Source organism: Ornithorhynchus anatinus, chromosome 4, assembly GCF_004115215.2.
Source record: "Ornithorhynchus anatinus isolate Pmale09 chromosome 4, mOrnAna1.pri.v4, whole genome shotgun sequence".
Lineage (NCBI taxonomy): Eukaryota > Metazoa > Chordata > Mammalia > Monotremata > Ornithorhynchidae > Ornithorhynchus > Ornithorhynchus anatinus.
Genome location: NC_041731.1, coordinates 103,995,563 through 104,016,891, shown reverse-complemented (window position 1 = coordinate 104,016,891; position 21,329 = coordinate 103,995,563). Strand labels below are relative to the sequence as shown.

Sequence of the window (21,329 nt, the reverse complement as noted above, 5' to 3'; positions counted from 1 at the left end):
AACATCCTCAAGGCTCTCTGGAGTTATTTCAGATCAGGCAGTCAGTTTCGCTGGGGTTAAATACCTACAAAATAATCTTCATTTCTCCAGGGCCAGGAAATGATCTTTAAATGGACTGTGCCGATGAATTTAGCAAAATGCCGAGTTCAGTGCTTCCCCCTAGTGACCCAGTGGGCAACGCTGATGGAAAGTGAGTTTTTTGTTGTTTTCTTTAACCGAGGTTTTAGATTTCCTTGCCAAAAACCTGTGCTTATTTCAGTGAGGCTGGAACGTTTTATTCCCTCGAAGACCAGGTTTACTTGCTAGTCACGTTGGGAATCCCAGCTGATACAGAGTCTGGACCAAACACCGATCACGTGGAATGCAGGAAGGAAAATAAGTGTCCAGAAAGCCACAATCTGTCATCTTTGGCAACATTCCTTCATCACTTCTGGACCCTCATCCCCGCCCTCGGGCTATGGTACCTGAGATCTTCTTTGAGGAGGAAGATTGAGTCCTTTTAATGGCCACCGGTTGCTTAGACTGTAAGCCCGTCACTGGGCAGGGATTGTCTCTATCTGTTGCCGAATTGTCCATTCCAAGCGCTGAATCCAGTGCTCTGCACATAGTAAGCGCGCAATAAATACTATTGAATGAATGAAACCGGATTGATGACCTAAAGCATTTCATTGGATTAGTTAATACATTTCTGTTCACCAGTCAATTGTGTTCGGAAGGTGTTTACTGGCTGTACGGAACTGTGCTGGGCACTTGGAAAAGCACAGTTCAACAGAGTTGGTTGTTGAATTCCCTGCCCACAAGGCGCTTACAGTCTGGAGGGGGAGATAAACATTAAAAGAAAATTACAACTATGTTCACAAGTGCCGCGGGGCTGAGGGTGGAGTGAATATCGAGTGTTTAAAGGTGAAGAACTAAGTGCTTAAGTAAAGCAGAAGGAAAATGGAGTTGGAAAAATGAGGGCTTAGTTGGAGAAGGCCTCTGGAGTAGGTGTATTTTTATAAGACTTTTAAAGGTGGGAAGAGTGAGGGTCTGTCGGCATTCATCCAGTCGTATTTATTAAGTGCCTACTGGGTGTAGATCACTGTACTAAGCGCTTTGGAAAGTACAACAGTAAACAGTGACGACCCCTGCCCACAACGAGCTCACAATCTAGAGGGGACTGAAGCGGGAGGGAGTTCCAGGCCACTCATTCATTCAATAGTATTCACTGAGCGCTTACTATGTGCAGAGCACTGTACTAAGCGCTTGGAATGAACAAGTCGGCAACAGATAGAGACGGTCCCTGCCGTTTGACGGGCTCACGGTCTAATCGGGGGAGACGGGCAGACGAGAACGATGGCGATAAATAGAGTGGAGGGGAAGAACGTCTCGTAAAAACAATGGCAACTAAATAGAATCAGGGTGATGTACATCTCATTAAACAAAATAAACAAAATGAATGGGGTGGTAAAGATATACGGCAAGACGTGGGTGAGGGGTCAGTGGTGAGATAGATGAGATTGAGGTACGGTGACTACGTTGAAATCAGAGGAGCAAAGTGCACAAGCTAAGTTGTAGTAGAAAAGCAACAATAAATCATATTTATTGAGCTGCTTACTGTACGCAGAACACTTGGGAGAGTGCAGAATAACAGAGCTGGTAGACGTGTTCCCGGTTCAAAAGCAGTTTACAATCGAGAAGCAGCGTGGCACAGTGGGAAGAGCATGGGCTTTGGAGTCAGGGCTCATGAGTTCGAATCCCAGCTCTGCCCCTTGTCAGCTGTGTGACTGTGGGCGAGTCACTTCACTTCTCTGTGCCTCAGTTCCCTCATCTGTAAAATGGGGATTAAGACTGTGAACCCCACGTGGGACAACCTGATTCCCCTGTGTTTACCCCAGCGCTTAGAACAGTGCTCTGCACATAGTAAGCGCTTAACAAATACCAACATTATTATTATTATTATTATTATCTGGAGGGGAAGACAGCTTACATAACATTCATTCATTCAATAGCATTTATTGAGCGCTTACGATGTGCAGAGCACTGTCCTAAGCGCTTGGAATGGACAATTCGGCAACAGATAGAGGCAATCCCTGCCCAGTGACGGGCTTACAGTCCAATCAGTCAATCATAAGAGCCGTCTGTGGAAATACCGGGCTGAAGAAGGGAGGAATAAAGAGAGCACATCCAACTGTGAGCGTGAAGCAGAAGGGAGCGGGAGAAGTAGCTTGGCCTAATGGATAAAGCACAGACCTGGGGGTCAGAAGGACTTGGATTCAGCGTGGCTCGGGGAAAAGAGCCCGGGCCTGGGAGTCAGAGGTCATGGGTTCGAATCCCAGCTCTGCCACTTGTCAGTTGACCGTGGGCAAGACCCTTCACTTCTCTGGGCCTCAGTTACCTCCTCTGTAAAATGGGGATGAAGACTGTGAGCCTCACGTGGGACAACCTGATTATGCTGTATCTCCCCTAGTGCTTAGAACAGTGCTCTGCACATAGTAAGCGCTTAACCAATACTAACATTATTATTATTATTCTAATCCCAACTCTGCCATTTGTCTGCTATGGGACCTTGGGCAAATCACTTCGCTTCTCTCTACCTCGGTTACCTCGTCTGTAAAATGGAGATTAAGACTGTGAGCGTCACGTTGGATGTGATTAGCAGGTATCTACCCCAGCATTTAGTACAGTGCTTGGCACATAGTAAATGCTTAACAAATACGATTTTAAAAAAGAAGAAAATAAGGGATTAGTCAGGGAAGGCCCCTTGGAGGAGATGCGCCTTCAATAAGGCTTTCGGGGTGGATAGAGTAATTTTCTATCAGATATAAAGAGGGAGGGTGTTCCAGGCCAGAGGCAGGATGTGGGCAAGAGGTTGACAGGGAGATCGACGAGATCAAGGTACAGTGAGTAGGTTGGCATTAGGGGAAGAAAGTGTACGGGCTGGGTTGTAGGGACAGAATAGTGAGGTGAAGTAGGAGGGGGCAAAGTGTTTGAATCCTTTAAAGCCAGTGGTAAGGAGTTTCTTGTTTGATGTAGAGGTAGATGGGCAACCGCTGGAGGCTTTTGAGGAGTGGAGAAACGATAGCCAAACATTTTTGTAGAAAAACGATCCAGGCAGCAGAGTGAAGTATGGACTGGGGAAGCAGCGTGGCTCAGTGGAAAGAGCCTGGGCTTCGGAGTCAGAGGTCATGGGTTCGACTCCCGGCTCTGCCACCTGTCAGCTGTGTGACTGTGGGCAAGTCACTTAACTTCTCTGTGCCTCAGTTACCTCATCTGTAAAATGGGGATTAACTGCGAGCCTCACGTGGGACAACCCCCTGTATCTCCCCCAGCGCTTAGAACAGTGCTCGGCACATAGTAAGCGCTTAACAAATACCAACCTTATCCTGGACTGGAGTGGGGAGACAGAAGGCAGGGAGGTCAGCTGGTAGTAATAAAAGGCAGGATAGGTTAAGTTTTGGGATCAGTGGGTTAGCAGTTTGGATGGAGAGGAGATTTTAGCACTGTTGTGAAGGCTGAATCGACAGGATTTAGTGACGGATTGAATATAATAATAATAATAATAATGTTGGTATTTGTTAAGCGCTTACTATGTGCCGAGCACTGTTCCAAGCGCTGGGGTAGACATAGGGGAATCAGGTTGTCCCACGTGGGGCTCACAGTCTTAATCCCCATTTTACAGATGAGGGAACTGAGGCACAGAGAAGTGAAGTGACTTGCCCACAGTCACACAGCTGACAAGTGGCAGAGCTGGGATTCGAACTCATGAACCCTGACTCCAAAGCCCGCGCTCTTTCCACTGCGCCACGCTGAATATGTGGACTGAACGCGAGAGATGAACCGAGAAAAATGCCAGGGTTATGGGCTTGTGAGACATAAAGGATGGTGGTGCTGTCTGCAGTGAGGGGAAAGTCATCCATTCAAACGAATTTATTGAATGACTTTCCCCTCACTGTAGAGGGGAAAGTCATTCATTCAAATGAATTTATTGAGCGTTTACTGTGTGCAGAGCACTGTACTAAGCGCTTGGGAAAGTACAGATAGAGGCAACCCCTGCCCACCACGGGCTCACAGTCTAGAAGTCAAGGGGAGGACAGGTGTAGAAGCACAGTGGTCTAGGACTTGCATTAGCCCCTTCTCATCCAACCATAGCCACTGAGCCGTTTTGTCTCTAGGCCTGCTTGATTGTCTCCTAATCATCTCGTTTAAATGAACAAGAGTAACTCCAGTGACTAACGTCCCTGGAAATGGTAGACTACCGAAGGGTGGGACGTGATGGGCCTTTAGGCCTGGACTCTATTTTGCCTGGCCAAGTTGCCATTTACTCAAAACAGGAACAACATAAATCCTCTCCTCCTTTGTTTCCTCTTGTCCAGATGTCTGCCATATCGAGGAAACTTGGTATGTCAGGGTCTTGAGATGGGATGGAGCTGTCTTCCCTCAGCAAAATCACGACCCCTCAGTTGTTTATCAGTGGTATTTACCCATCTGATCTATATAATGGAGAGAACCAGGCAGGGTCTAGCAATTTACCCAGGTAGAAATTTACTGCCGTTTGTCTTAAGGTATGTATCGTGCTCTTCTAATATGTGCAAAGATATTAGAATGCTGTGTATACTGTACTGCTTGAGGTTGAGCTGGATTTGTCTGGCAAAGGAAACTGCCTTGTCAACCACTGCTCCCTACTAGAGCTCGTTAAAATAAACTTGCCTCTGACATACCCATTTAAGCACAACACAGAATCCGTGAAGTTTTCTTCGACAAGGGGTTTGCGTGAGAAGATGAGGAGTTCTGTTTTGGACTTGTTAAGTTTGAGGTGACACCAGGACATCCACATAGAGGTGTCTTGAAGGCAGAAGGAAATGTGAGGCTGCAGAGAAGGAGAGAGATCAAGGCCGGAGATGTGGATTTGAGAAGCATCCGCATAGAGGTGATAATTGAAGCCATGGGAGCGAATGAGTTCTCCAAGGGGGTGGGTGTAAGTGGAGACTAGAGTGGCCCCAGAACTGAACCTTCAGAGGATCCCACAGTTAGGGGATGGGAGGCAGAGGAGCCCATGAAAGAGATTGAGAACAAACAGCCAGAGAGGCAGGAGGAGAACCGGGAGAGGAGGACATTGTCAGTGAAGCCAAGGTTGGATAATGTTTCCAGGAGAAGGGGGTGGGCCACACTGTGCAAAGCAATGAGAGGTCAAGGAGGTTAGGAAGGAGTAGAGGCTGCTGGATTTAGCAAGAAAGAGATCATCTGTAGCCTTTGAGAGGGTGGTTTCTGTGGAGCGAAGGGGACGGAAACCAAATTGGAGGGGACCAAAGAGAGAATTGGAGGAGAGGAACTGGAGAGAGCGGATATAAGATAAGATAGGACGGGGAGATCTGATTGAGTGCTGTAAAGCCGATGGTGAGGAGTTTCTGTTTGATGCAGTGGTGGATGGGCATCCGTGGAGGTTCCTGTGGAGTGGGAATCATGGACTAAACTTTTTTTTAGAAAAACGATCTGGGCTGCAGGGTGAAGTATGAATTGGAGTGGAGAGAGACAGGAGACAGGGAAGAGGCTGACGGCATAGTCACGGCAGGCTATAATAAGTGTTGGGATCAGCGTACTAGCAACTTGGATGGAAAGGAAAAATTGATTTTAGTGATGTTGTGAAGTTTGAACCAACGGGATGTGGTGATGGATTGAATATGTGGGCTGATTGAGAGAGCTGAGTCAAGGGTAATGCCAAGATTACAGTCTTGTGACAGAAAAAGTGGTGGCGTTGTCAACGGTGATGGGAAAATCAGAGGAAGGATAAGATTTGGGTGGAAATATGAGGTGTTCTGTCTGGGACATGTTAAGTCGGAGGTGTCAGCGGGACATCCAAATCGAGACATCCCAAAGGCAGGAGGAAATGCTAGACGGCAGAGAAGGAGTGAGGTCAGAGCTAGAGATGTAGACTTAAAGATCATCCACATAGAGTAAGCGCTCAATAAATGCGATGGAATGAATAGAGGTGATAGTTGAAGCCATGGGAGCAAATGATTTCTCCAAGGGAGTGGGTGTAGATGAAGACTAGAAGGGGATCCAAAACTGAATCTTGAGGGACTTCACCATTTAGGGGTGAGAGGGCAAGGGAGGAGGCTGGGAAAGAGATTGAGAATGAGTGGCCAGAGAGATATGTAGAGAACCAGGAGAGGACAGTGTCAGCAAAGCTAAGAATGGATAATGTTTCAAGGAGAAGGGGGTGGTTCACCTTGTAGAAGGCAGCTGAGAGGTCAAAGAGGATGGAATAGAAGCCATTGGATTTGGCAAGAAGAAGGTCACTGGTAATCTTAGAAAGGCAGTTTTCATGGAGTGAAGGGGGTGGAATCCAGATTGGAGGGATTCAAGCAGAGAACTGGAGGAGAAGTGAAGGCAGCGGTGTAGATAACTTGCTCAAGCCAAAAAGGGAGACTGTGGTTCTAGTAAACGCTCAATAAATACGAGTGACTGACTTTGAGAAGGCACCGTCTTCTGGGTTAACAGAGAAAATGTAGCACTATTCTGGAACCTATGACCTTCCTGTCAACAACAGTAGTGCTATTTAAGTGTTTACTATGTATTAATCACTTGAGTAGGTACAAGGCAATCGGATCTGACACAATCCTCTTGCCAAATAGGGCTCACAGACTAAGGGGGCGGGCCAGCAGATATTTAATCCCCATTTTACAGATAAGGAAACTGAGAAGTCATGTGACTTGCCTGAGGTTGCAGAGCAGGCAAGCGGCAGAAAATTCATTCACTCATTCAATTGTATTTACTAAGCACTTACTATGTGGAGAGCACTGTACAAAGTGCTTGGGAAAGTACAGTACAACGATAAACAGTGATATTCCCTGCCCACAGCGAGTTTACAGTCTAAAGGGAGGGGGACAGACAGCAATACAAATAAATAAAATTGCAGATTATGTTTTTATGTTGGCATTTGTTAAGCGCTTACTCTGTGCAGAGCACTGTTCTAAGCGCTGGGGGAGATAGAGGGTCATCAAGTTGTCCTACGTGAGGCTCACAGTCTTAATCCCCATTTTACAGATGAGGTAACTGAGGCCCAGAGAGGTTTAGTGACTTGCCCACAGTCACACAGCTGACAAGTGCTAGAGCAGGATTTCGAACCCATGACCTCTGACTTCCAAGCCCGTGCTCTTTCCACTGAGCCACGCTGCTTCTCTGATGTGCAGATATACACATTAGTGTTGTGAGGCTGGGGGGTGGGGAGAGAAGAACAAAGGAAGCAAGTCATGATGACGCAGAAGGGAGTGGGAAATGAGGAAAAGTGGGGCTTAATCTGGGAAGGCCTCTTGGAGGAGATGGGCCTTCAATAAGGCTTTGAAGCGGGGAGAGTAATTTTCTGGTGGATTTCTGGTGGAATTGAGGAGGGAGGGCACTCCAGGCCAGATGGAGGCCAAGTGAGAAGATTAGCACTAAAGAAGCGAAGTATGTGGGCTAAGTTATATGGGCAAGGTGATGGACTGCTTTAAAGCCAATGGTGAGGAGTTCTGGTTTCATATGGAGGTGGATGGGCAACCACTGGAGATTTTGGAGGAGCGGGTGTGAGATGTCCTGAACATTTTTGTAGAAAGATGATCTGGGCAGTGGAGCCAAGTATGGACTGGAGTGGGGCGAGACAGGAGGTTGGGAGATCAGCAAGGAGGCTTGATGCAGTCATCTAGACAGGATAGGATGAGTGATTGTATTAGCGCGGTAGTTCGGATGGAGAAGGGAGGATTTTAGCAATGTTGTGAAGGTGGGACCGACAGGATTTGGTAACGGATTAAATATGTGAGAGAGAATGCAACTCAGAGCTGGCGCAAGGAAGCTTGTATCGTCGTCTTTTATCTACTGCTGTTCCAAGTGCAGCCTTAGGACTTGTTTCTCTGGGCCTCAGTTTCTCCATCTGCAAGGCCAGGATGGTTGTGATTATTGATCGCCTCTGTTGCCGACCTGTACATTCCAAGCGCTTAGTACAGTGCTCTGCACATAGTAAGCGCTCAATAAATGCTATTGAATGAAATGATTTGCAAACTGCACTGAGCATTTGGGCTCAAAGAAGCCTCCTATTGCAATTTTAGTTATTAAGGTAAACAAAATCAGTGGAACATCTTAGTATTACAAGTAAACATGGCCGAGGTAAAAACTGGTGACGCTAAGCTAAATTTGATTTCCTCTTTCACAACTCCCATATCTGCTTTAATCCTCAAGTTGCTTGAAGGTGTTCTTCACCACTGGGACCAAGAGCCCTTCAGCAACCTAGAATCATTTTAAATGTCACATAACACCCTGGCCACATCTTTCCTCTAAAAATAAATAAATGGTGCTGAGATTTCAGCACGGTTGGAGGCCAGAGATTCATAATAATAATAATGGTATTTGTTAAGCGCTTGCTATGTGCAAAGCACTGTTCTAAGCGCTGGGGGGATACAAGGTAGATTCATGGGCTCTATCGGAACGGGAAACAACCTTCTTCCAGGAAAAGCTCAGGAGAGAATGAAAATCGCTTTGCGTCTTTGCAAAACTTCAGGAAGGTGATTTCTCACCACTGTCACAAGGATGGAGAGATTTTTGCACCGATCCCTTTCTGATCAATATTTTAAGACTACGATGATGCGCTCGTAGGAAAACTTGGCACTCTGGTTTTACCTGTCATCTGAAGATCTCTAAGCAGCATTAACGAATCCTCCTAACACCCTCCAGTGGAAAGCTATTATTTGAACCATTTTCTAGATGGGGACCCTAGGATACACAGTAAAAATCTTCTGAAGCAAGTGGAGCTTGAGAGATACAAAGAAAATGTTGTAGTTCAATCAGATAAGCAACATTCATTCAATAGTATTTACTGAGCGCTTACTATGTGCAGAGCACTGTACAACATGGCCTAGTGGAGAGAGCACAGGCCTGAGAATCAGAAGGATCTTAGTTATAATCCCAGTTCTACCACTCGTCTGCTGTGTGACCTTGGGCAAATCACATCACTTCTCTGTGCCTCAGTTATCTCATCTGTAAAATGGAGATTAAAACCGTGAGCCCCGTGTTGGACATGAACTGTGTTCAACCTGACGATCTACCCCAACGCGTAGTACAGTGACTGGCATATAGTAAGCACTCAACAAATATCATTTGTATATTCACTGATAAAATATGAATGGTTGACTCTTGGCCTATTCATGGTAATGAGCAGCAGGAATTACAAATGAATAAATTAAATCCTCAGATCTTCCTTTGAATGAACCGTCTCTCTCTCTCTAAACTCTTTACAAGAACTGTAAATGAAATTTATCTATAGAGTTTCATTTCCCTTCTCCGGTCCTCACAGTCTCTAGAGGAGGTGCTACTTATCAGTTTCCTGAACCCCTAGAATAGTGTTCTGCGCACAGTAGATGCTCCCTAAATGCAATTTTGGATGAATTTCTCAAAAGCAGGCAATAAAAAAGAGGGGAAGGAAAAGCCAGTCTATAGACCTTATAAATAAGCCTCTGATGAATAAAGAGAGGACAGAATTGAATGTGTAGCTTGAACATGTTTTTACTAAAACACAATAGCAAAATAAGGGAATATTCTTCAGGCCAACAAAATAATAATAATAATGACATTTAAATCTTTCTGTTTGCCAAGCACTGGACAGATGCGATAATTGAGGCACCGAGAAGTTAAAGTGCCTACCCAGAGAAGCAGCGTGGCGCAGTGGAAAGCAGCACGGGCTTGGAGTCAAGCCCGCTCGATGAGTTCGAATCCCAGCTCTGCCACCTGTCGGCTGTGTGACTGTGGGCAAGTCACTTAACCTCTCTGTGCCTCAGTTACCTCATCTGCTAAAATGGGGATTAAGATTGTGAGCCCCACGTGGGACAACCTGATTCCCCCTGTTTACCCCAGCGCCTTAGAACAGTGCTCTGCACATAGTAAGCGTTAACAAATACCAAACATTATTATAAGGTCTCACAGCAGATAAGTCGTGCAGCTAGAATTAGAACTCAGCTCCTTCTAACTCACTGGTCCATGCTCTATCCACTGGGCCAAGCTGCTTCCTTAGACTGGTATGCTCACTGTGGCAGGGTATGTGTCTTTTCTATTGTTATATTGTACTCCCCCAAGCACTTAGCTAACAGGTTCTCTGCAAACACTGAGCGCTCCATAAATACAATTGATTGATTGACTGAAGCACTGAGCTAAGCACTGGGAGGGATATGATATAAGGACATCAAACATAGCCTGAACAGCAACACAGCCTAGGGGAGAGAGTGCAGGACTGGGGAGTCAAGGGATCTGAGTTCTAATCCCCAGCTCTGCCATAACCCTGCTGTGTGACCTTGGGGCGAGTCACTTAGCCTCTTTACTTCAAGTATTTGCAAATATAAAATGAGGAGTAAATATCTGTTTTCCCTCCCTTTTAGGTTACGAACCCCCGTGTGGAAATAGAGACTGTGCCCAATTTGATTGTATATTGAATTTACCCCGGTGCTTAGCACGGATCTGCTTAACAAATACCACTGTTATTATTATCATTACAACTGGAACTTGGATTGAAACGGCATGATGTAGAGCCCGAAGAGCTTTCACAGATAAGATTGTTTTATGATAATCTGGGAATGAAAGATTCATTTCTATCTGGCATGTCCACCGGACAACCCTGATAAGCGCCCACAGCCAAACCTCAGCAGAGATCATCTGGGGCAAAGCGGACGGATGTGTTTGGAGCCCGGCACAGAAGGCCCAAAAACCTGGACGTCAACATGTCTGCCTGATGAACAGACTGCACTTCAGGCTTTCCCTCTCATCCCCAACCACGGCCTCTCCCTCAGGGGCTCGACAAAAAGGCGGCTTGCCAAATTACACCGGGAAATGATCAAACGTCAGGTTCCCTTTGGGGAAGGTTGGCTCACCTGTCAGCTCACCCTCACTCCTCTGTCACCTGGAAGCCAGGTGAGGGTGTGAAGACCAGGACTGCCAACACAAAGAGGAAATTTCCTGCTAGTAGCCTGCTCTTCTCACTGCTCCTGGGGGACCCCAAAATCAGGGGATGAGGGGTTACGTCTACCCTGGCTGTGGTAGGCTCCAAAACCTTCCTCAAGCTCGGAGACCTGATCCTCTACACTAAGCTCGTGTGGGCAGGGAATGTATCTTATCGTACAGTGCTCTGCACAAGGAAATAAATAATGATGGAATAAGATTGAATTATGTTATGACACAGGAGGCCAGCTCCTCTCTGCTTTCTCTCTTGCTCCCATCCGGCCTCTGGATTGGGGGCAGGAAGCCAGATTTCCCACTCTCCCCCTCACGAGAGAACCCCGTCCTCTAGACCGGAAGTTTATCGTGGGCAGAGAATGTGTCTACCAGCTCTGCTTGTAATGCACTCTCCCAAGCGCCTAGTACGGTGCTCTGCACATAGTAAGTGCTCAATAAATACCACTGATTGGGAGGTTTGAATGTAAACGGGTTAATCAGTTCCGTTACTGCGGCCCTGGATCACTAGAAAGGTGTGAAGGATTGAGAAGGTGCCTTCCGTCCTCATCCCTCCCCGTATATTCTGCCCTTCTCTATCAAATAGAGGGGACACACACCGGGAACTGTGAAGCAACCACTAAACCCCGGAATAATCAGGGTTTGTGAATAAGGAGAAGAAGGATTCTAAGTAGACATGTCCCTTCTGGGGCTAATGGGCTGTGGTGAGGATACTAGCAGAGCAAGACAGAAGACCCCTGTTTTTCACACTAAAATCTTAGCTACTTCTGTGAGTCGGAAAGTGCAGAACATTCATCTTCGGTTGTACTTGTTGAGGGCTTATTGTGCGCAGAGCACTGTACTAAAACCGCTTGGAGAGACCACCGTAACACAAGGCAGCCTAGAATCTGGATTTTGAGGGTTTTCTGTTCTGGTCCAACAGTTGATTTATCCGGGTGACCTTGGCCAAGAAGCAGCATGGGCCTAGCAGAAAGAGCACGGTTCTGTGAGCTGGAGGACCTGGATTTGAAATCCCGGCTCTGCCGCTTGCCGTTCTGCGTGACTTAGGCAGGTCACTTAACTTTTTGTGCCTCAGTTTCCTCCTCTCTGAAATGAGGATTCAATACCAGATCTCCCTCCTTCTTAGATTCTGAGTCCTGAATGGGACAGGCACTTGGTCCAACCTGATCATTTCATATCCGCCCCGTTGCTTAGTACAGTGCTTGTCGCATCGTAAGGGCTTAACAAATACCATTATCATTATTATTATTACAAGTCATTAAACCTCTCTGTGCTTCAGTGGAAATAATACTTTACCACCAAATGGGGTTTTGGAAGATTGTGGTCGTGATATTCAAACAGCATCAAAGTATTATAACCCCTTTAATTCCAACCCTTGCAATAAAAGCCACTTATTTCTAGCTATCTATTCCCGAAGCCCGGAGGACATTTCACGCAATGAGACATTCATCTAAATCGTGAATAACCCTATATGTGATCTTAAGGACATTATGCAACAAAGGCCTCTCTAGCACTGGTCTGTTGAAGTTTTTTTGGAGCAAGAGATGCCAAAGAATTGCTCCCTAGTAATCCACGGTTAAAGAAAAATAACCGATGCCTGCCCATCTGGAGGCTAGAATTTGCATATTTGATATTCGCTCCACCCCAAATTCACAGCACTTCTGTACATATCTTAATTTGTACATTATAAATTATTTATTCATATTAATGTCTGTCTCCCTCTAGACTGTAAGCTCATTATGGGCAGCGACCGTGTCTGCTAATTCTGTTGCTGTACTCTCCCAAGCACTTAACACAGTGCACTGCACAGAGTAAGTACGCAGTAAATACCATTGATTGACCGATTTTAGGTTAACCAAAGACTACTTTTCTTACCACTGATGCTGACAATGGAAATCCAAGGGTCCAGTCTACTCAATTTTGACCAAAACTGAAACGAGTTCAAAATTATTATAGAAATATCATCATTATTTTCTATCTGGCGATGCTACTTCAGGGGACATACGCGCCGTTATTCAACACTGGCTTCACTGACACTGTCCTCTCCCGGTTCTCCTCCTATCTCTCTGGCTGCTGCTTCTCGGTCTCTTTCCCAGTCTTCTCCTCTGCCTCCCACTCCCTAACTGGGAGAGTCCCTTAAAGTCCAGTTCTGGGTCCCTTTCTATTCCCCATCTACACCCCCTCCTTCGGAGAACTCATTCACTCCCATGCTTTCAACTACCACCTCTATTCAGATGATTCCCAAATCTATATCTCCAGCCCTGATCTCTCTCCCTCGCTGCAGTCCTGCTTTTCCTCCTGCCTTCAAGACAGCTCTACTTGGGTGTCCCGCCTACATCTCAAACGTAACATGTTCAAACAAAGAACGCCCATCGTCTCACCAACCCTGTCCTCCCCTTGATTTCCCATCACTGTAGACGGCACCAACCATTCTTCTCAGTCTCACAGACCCCTAACCTTGGCGTTATCCTTCGACTCATCTCTCTCATTCAACCCACGTATTCAACGTCACTGAATCCTGTCGGTTCAAACCTTCACAACGTCGCAAAAACCCACCATTTCCTCTCCATTCAAAACTGCTCCCATGTTAATCGGAGCACTTACCCTACCCTGCCTTGATTCCTGTATCGGCCTCCTGGCTGGCCTCCCTGCCTCTTATCTCTCCCCAGTGCAGTCCACACTTGGCTCAGCTGCTCGGGATCATTTCCCTACAAAAATGTTCAGGCCACGTTTCTCCGCTCCTTAAGAACCTCCAGTGGTGCCGCATCCATCTCCACGTCAACAGAAACTTCTCACCATCGGCTTTGAAAGCAGTCAGTCACCTTGGCCCATCGTTCTCTTACTCTCACCTCGCTGCTCTCCTACTACAACCCAGTCCACCATTTCTGCTCCTCTAATACCAACCTACTCACTGTACTTGATCTCGTCTATCTCGCTGCCGACTCTCGCCCACGCCCTCCCTCTCCATATCCGACACGACAATTATTCTCCTAACCTTCAAAGACTTATTGAAGGCACATCTTCCTCCAGCGGTCTTTCCTGACTAAGCCCTCGTTTCCTCTTCACTCGTTCCATCCCTTCTGCTCCCGCCTGAGCACCTGGATTTGCCTCCCTTTATTCACGCTTTCTTCAGTCTCACGGCACTTATGTACATATCTGTAATTCTTCTATCTATACTAATGCCTGTCCTCCCCTCTGGAACTGAAAGCTCATTATCGGCAAGGAATATGTCCTCCGATTCTGTTTACACTGTACTCTCCCAAGTGTTCAGTACACCCCTGATAAGCGCTCAGTAAATATGATTGATCGACTGATCCCGCCATTGGAGTGGCTAATCTTACATGTGAAGTTCCCATAATAATAATATTTGTGGTGCTTGTTAAGCTCATACTATATGCCAAGCACTGTTCTAAGCGCTGGGGTCGATACAAGATAATCAGGTTCCACTTGGGGCTTCACAGTCTATGTAGGAGGAAGAACATCTCTCATACTTCCTTGCATTTCAAAGTGGCGGTCTTACTCGGACCTACCTGGGCCTTCATTCCGACTTCAGAATGAAATAGGACAAGTGAAGGCGGTGAATTTTCTCGCTACCCCCCAGTTTTCTTGATCCTAACAAAATATGTGGAGAAAAAAACCAAGAAAGAGAGTCCAAGAAGCTTCTTGTAAATCTGGCGGGTCATTTCTTAAAAGGTAGAGTCACTTTGTCTCCAAATGAACTTATTTTTGAGCATCTAGATGAATTTACAGATTACAACCGAAGACTTCGCACGGAAAGGCTTTAATTGATGTGACAGAGATGATACACGTAAGATGTTTGCTGTTTTAAAATAAAAACCTGTGACACTTCGGGAACTTGACATGAAAGAAGGGGATAGCGTTACTTGTTTTTTACTAGAAGGGAGGGTAAAGACTAAATTGAAAGTCAAGACATCTCCATCTATTCCAACATCTGTCCTTTACACTGTGTAACTTGAACTAAATCAGTTCACTAATGTAAAGCCTCAGTTTCTCCATCTGTGCAATTGGGATCCTACTGTATTCGTGCCTCAAAGGGAAACTGTCAAGGCTTAATGAAACCATTTTAAAGTCCTTTTTGAGATCCTTAGAGCAAGGCATAAGAGAAAAAACAAGGCACTGTTTACCGGTCTTCTATTTGACTGATTCTTATTTCATTTCTTTTTCTGGTTTTCCAAGAATTAGATCCAAGTAGAATGGAGAAAATTAACCCCAGTCCCGCTCTTGGAGACAACAGTTGGATCCCGATCAATCAATCCGATGGTCTTTACTGAGCACTTTACTGTGTGCAGAGCACCGTACTGAGCACTCGGGGGATATAAGAAGAACACAGAGAAGCAACGTGGCTCAGCGGAAAGAGCCCGGGCTTGGGAGTCAGAGGTCATGGGTTCGAACCCGGCTCTGCCATTTTGGCAGGTGTGTGACTGTGGGCAAGTCACTTTACTTCTCTGGTGCCTCAGTTACCTCAATGCTGTAAAATGGGGATTAAGACTGTGAGCCTCACGTGGGACACCTGAGATTACCTTGCATTATCCCAGCGCTTAGAACAGTGCTCTGCACATAGTAAGCGCTTAACAAATACCACACATTATTACAACAGAGTCGGTAGGCATGATCCCCTGCAGAGAAGAGCTATGTACCAGAAAGAAAAGCAATACCTTGCTGTTCCAGTACTTCCTCATGGACACCTTCAAAATAATGTGCTTTCCTATAAAAACCTTTTATAGCAAACTTAATTCTTGATGTAATGCAGCTAATATGCACCTTGCCTCTAGTGTGTGTTTTTCTAGGAAAAGAGAAGGTAGCGCTCCCATTCACACTCTCCCTCGTTAAAAGTGTCAGAGGAAATTTACAGTTGGAGTCGCTAAATAAATGCAAAAGAAGACACAAACAAACCGCCTAAAATAATCTGTCCTAATTATTCTGCCAATAAAGCGCTGCTAAAACTTGTCCTTTAGCATTCCCAAGAGCTTTTCGGAGGAATCCGTGCGCTGTAGAACCAAAGGTGACAAGTGACCCTCCTCAAGTTTCTCGTTCCTTTTGGCCCAGTGAGATGAGCTTGTTAAGGCACCTCATTGAAGGAGAAAGCGCATCCCACCCGAGAAAAGAGCGAGCAGTGTAAACCTCGTTTCCCCTGTTCGGTTCAGTCTTATGCTTTAGGGAGCCCCGCTCCTCACGCCAGGTTTCAAAACTACAAAAATTAAAGTGATTAAAAACAAAAAACAAAATCCTGCCCTGAAGTATTTCATTATCCGCACCCCTAGGTGGAAGTCGTTTAGGACTTACTTGCGGGAGACTCCCCGGGGAGCCTCTGTGGACTGGCCTCTGGGATTCCATGTGACGGGTCAGTCGCCCCAACTCCGGACTGTTGGTCCCAAGGAAGTGGCGACTTTATTTTTCTCGTCCTGGGAGGTGGCAACATCGGAGGTGGGTCCGACCGGTGCCCAAGTGTTTTCGTAATGTCGTCAGGAGCACAGCAAGCTCTTTTTGCCCCGGGGAAGAAATGTTTATGAGGGAAAATTATCTGTGACATCAAAGAAAATGACAGCAAATATGGACACATCAAAGTCCTGCACAATTACTAAAAAAAAAAAATCTCCACCGAGGAATTTAGTTCTATTTAACCCATCGAAGGGGATCCGGAGGAGAGGAGGATTTTTCCGGAATATCAGTGGGGCTGAGGGCTGGAATGTTGCGAGCACGTTCCCCGAGTTTTCCCACGCTTCGCCTGTCTCCCGACAGTGGCACCGTGGAGGCCCTTCTCAACTCTCAAGTACGTTTGGGAGGCTGTGGCTGATGTGAATCCCGAACTCGGAAAGCGACTCACTGAGCCACAAGGAGTCCGAAACTGCTCCTTTAGCTGGAGTGCTCTTATTGTTTTACTGTTTTACCTTTTTGGGTGTTCATGGTTTCCATCTTTCCTTGTACAATCTGTCACCATCCACCCTCCGTGACCTATTCATGGGTTGTGAACTCCTCGAGGGGAAGGGATCTTGTCGAATTCTCATCCTTGTATTCTTCCCCTGTGACAGAGCTAAAGAGAAAAAGGTGCTCATATACTTCTTGCCCACTCCCCTGGCTCCCATGATTACGCATCCAAGGCTAATATAAAATTGTCAACGAAATAGTGATATTTGTTAAGCCGCTCGCCGTGTGCCGGGCACCGTACTAAACGTTGGCTGAAGCCAAAATGGTCCAGATGACTTCCCGAGGAGGGAGGGGAACCAGAGTTGTTGGCTTCTAGGTGGGAGGGAGGGGAGAAAAACTGGATTCTTAATATTAATCCTAGAGATTAGAGTGAGGCGGAGGGGCGGGAGCCGTTTAGCTGTGGCAGAAGCAAAATGGTGAGCCTAAGACACTCTGCTCTCCACTTGCCGCCTTCTCTTCTAGCTGAGGTATTTGTCCTCGTTTATTGCTTTGCTCTCCTGGTATTGGCTGTTGGCTTCTCTCTTCTGGTTTTGCCCGGAGGAGGGAACACGGTCAATTTGAAAGATTAGAAGGCTCTCGAAGCTTCCGCTTCTGTTCTGTGGACCGGCTCACGACGCGGTGACTTAGTCTCTGCGGCAATTTAGGATGGGAAAGTAGAGGAACAGTGGCCACAGCAGGCTTCAGAAGAGCGGCAAGCCAAGCCATCGTGGGAGGAAGTCTGCCGTCCCCTCTGTCCTTTCAATAGTACTTACTGAGCGCTTACTATGTGCAGAGCACTGTACTAAGCACTTGGAATGGACAGTTCGGCAACAGATAGAGACGATCCCTGCCCACTGACGGGCTTACAGACTAATAGAAGGTGAAGGTGCAGGGACACAACGCAGTGGATAGATAAAAATAAAAAAAAAAAAAATAAATGGTGGTATTTGTTAAGCACTTACTATGTGCAAAGCACTGTTCTAAGTGCTGGGGATACAAGGTGATCAGGTTGTCCCACGTGGGGCTCACAGTTTTAATCCCCATTTTCCAGATGAGGTAACTGAGGCCCAGAGAAGTGAAGTGACTTGCCCAAAGTCACACAGCTGACAAGCGGCGGATCCGGGATTAGAACCCACGACCTCTGACTCCCAAGCCCGGGCTCTTTCCACTGAGCCACGCTGCTTCCTCTAGAAACCCGGGCCTGGAAGTCAGAAGGTCACGGGTTCTAATTCCGGCTCCGCCACATGTCTGCTGCGTGATCTTGGGCAAGTCTCTTTACTTTTCTGGACCTCAGTTTAACTCATCGGTAAAATGGGGATTCGAAGTGGGGGACAGGGACTGTGTCCAATCTGATTAATTTGTATCTACCCCACTGCTTAGAACAGTGTTTGGTACATAGTAGGTGCTTAACAAGTGCAATACTGAGAATAATTTCCGGGTTAACCACCTCACCTCTGGAATTGGGAGAGGTCTCCCCTAGTTTGGAGCGGGCTGCTCCAGAATGCTGCCCTGCGAGCTTGGACGGTCACCGTTCTCTTCTGCCTTCCCCCATCTCGGTGGCAACCTGGGGCACCTAATCATAGAGGGTCAGTCAGTTAAAAATTGTATTTATTCAACCGTTCATTCAATCACATTTGTTGAGTGCCCAGTCTGGGCAAAGCACTGTACTAAGCGCTTGGGAAAGTACACTACAAAAATAAACAGTGACATTCCCTGCCCACAACGAGCTTACAGTCCAGAGAGGGAGGCAGACATTGATAATAATGATAATCATGGGATTTGTTCAATTCATTCAATCACTTGTATTTATTGAGCACTTATTGTGTGCAAAGCACTGTACTAAGCATTTTGCTTACTATGTGCCACCCGCTTGGGTAGAAACAAGATAATCAGGTGAGACACAGCCCCTGTCCCACTTGGGGTTCACGGTCTAAGAAGGAGGGAGAACAACCCGTAATCTCCCTTTTACGGGTGAGGAAACCGAGGCACAGAACAGTCGTGGGACCTGCCCCGAGATCACGCGGCAGGCAAGTGGCGGAGGAGGGATTAGAACTCAGCTCCTCTGCCTCCCAGGCCCACGTTCTTTCCTCTTGGTTACCACCTCTCTGGAGCTTCAGTCACGTGGTTGTAGATTGGGAAGTGGCGGAGACAACAAAGCCCATCAGAAGGGCGGTTTTGATTCCGTTGGGAGGATCGGGCCCTACGTCGGAGGCGGAAAACATCCAGAAGTTCTCCGCTACTCCGGTGGAGGCGGCCTTTCGGGCAGGCTTAAGAATGGTGGCTCCGGGAACGTGAGTCAGGTCGGCCCAGGGCGGCGTGATACCGGAGGGGAAGAGGACGGTCATTTTGGCCGAAACCTATGTAAGGGGGACACACGCATCTACCTCTGCAGACCCGATCGCTCTCCTCCTCTGCAGTTTCGTACTTCCTCCTGCCTTTAGGACATCTCTACCTGGATGGCCCGCCACCACCTCAAACTTAACGTGTCCAGAACGGAACGCCTCCCATTGCCACCCTAGAGTCCGTCCTCTCCACTGACGTTCCAACCCCGGTAGACGGGCACCATCCTCTTCCTCCCTGTCTCACAGGCTCGTGACCGGGGCATTAGCCTTGACTCATGTCTCTCATTCAAGCCGGCACATTCAACCTGTCGCAAAAACCTGAAATCCTGTCAGTTTCTACCTTCTTAACATTGCTAAAAATCCGCCCTTTCCTCTCCGCCCAAACTGCTAACGTGGTGATCCGGGCACTGTAACCTATCCACCTTGATTGCCGTAGCAGCCTCCTTGGTGGACCTCCCTGCCTCCTGTCTCTCCCCACTCTAGGCCATACTTCACTCTGCTGCCCAGAATTATTTCTATACAGAAAAAATGCAGTCCATGTTTCCCCACTCCTCAAGATCTCCCGTGGCTTTCCCATCCGCCTCCCGCTGCAAACAGAAACTCCGTACCATCGGCATCACCTTGCCCTCCTCCTTCCTCACCTCCCTGATTTCCTACTACAACCCCGGCCCGATCACTTGGTCCCTCTAATGCCAACCCACTCACCGTACTCATTCTCACCTGACCCGGGGATCTCACAAACTGCTCCTCCTAATTTTCAATCCAGCATCGATCCATCGGGTCTACGGAGTGCATACTGAGCGCGGAAACATTAATCGAACCGCTTTGGGAGAGTACAATATACAACAGAGGTGGGCAGACGGTACCCGTAAACAGGGAGGGGAAGCAGACGTGAGTGGAAATAATTACAGAGACGGACAGAAGTGCTGTGGGGCTGACGTTGGGGTGAACAGAGGTCGGAATCGAACCGCAGAGGTGACACAGAAGAGAGAAGGGGTAGTGGAAAGGTGACAGAGAGAACATTCAGTAGTATTTATTGAGCGCTTACTACGTGCAGAGCACCGAACTAAGCGCTTGGAATGGACAGTTCGGCAACAGATAGAGACCATCCCTGCCCATTGACGGGTCACAGTCTAATCGGGGGAGACAGACGGCCAAAAACAAGACGACTTAATCACGACAGATAGAATCGAGGGGAGGGACACCTCATTAACAAAATAAATACGACGATAAAAATCTAGACAAATGAGCACGGTGCTGAGGGGTGGGGAAGGGAGAGGGGGAGGAGCAGAGGGAAAGGGGGGAAAGGGGGCATGAGGATTAAGTCAGGGAAGGCTTCTCGGAGGAGATACGATTCGAATGAGGCTTTGAATACGAACAAGGGAGGGAGTTCCAGGCCAGACGAAGGGTGTGAGCCGGCGGGTCGGAGATGGGACGGAAGAGACGGAGGTACGGTGAGTAGGTAGGAGGAGCAAAGTGGGTTGGGTGGTTGTAGGAAATCAGTGAGGTAAGATTAGGAGGGGGCGAGCATGGTGGCACTTATTGGTAATGGGTGGTATTCACGGACAAGGAGCAACAGAGATACTCTAGCTCCAAGCCTCTGGATCTCTCCAGTGCTCTCCCGACCTCTAAGAATACTGGATATTTAGGGAAAGAGGAAGAATGAAGGATGAGTGAGGATTTCCCCGAGTGAAGGGGACGCCCCGAGCCTGAGGAGAAGTTTCCTAGAGGAAATCATTCTTGAGCAGTTTGCGGGGAAGGAAGCTGCCAGAAATCTGCGTGGAGCGGAACTGCCCCGCCTGGCTTGGGGAATCAGCGCTCATAGATTAGTCAAACAGTGCATGACTCAGTGCGCCGCGGAAATTAATCTGATACTCGCCCCACTCCCTTTTGTACATATCTTGAAATTATTTATTATAAATGACGTATTTATATTAACGTCTGTCTCCCCCGCCGGACTGTAAGCGTGTTATGGGCAGGGAACGTGTCTGGTAATTTCTCTTGTATTGTACTCTCTCAAATGCTTAGAAGAGTACTTAGCACATAGTAAGCACTCAATAAATACGATCGAATGAATGGATGAATAAGAGATTGACTGGGACTAGACTCCCTGGA

At 47.2% G+C, this 21,329-nt stretch overlaps 1 long non-coding RNA gene across 1 annotated transcript in view; it reads left to right on the top strand.

The window, feature by feature from the left end:
- LOC114811305 overlaps positions 1-11,144 on the top strand; it is a 31,153-nt gene extending 20,009 nt beyond the window's left edge. The window contains exon 3 of the long non-coding RNA XR_003758982.1: positions 10,380-11,144. This is a non-coding gene — a long non-coding RNA (uncharacterized LOC114811305). The remainder of the gene's footprint in view (positions 1-10,379) is intronic.
- Positions 11,145-21,329: the final 10,185 nt, after the last annotated feature.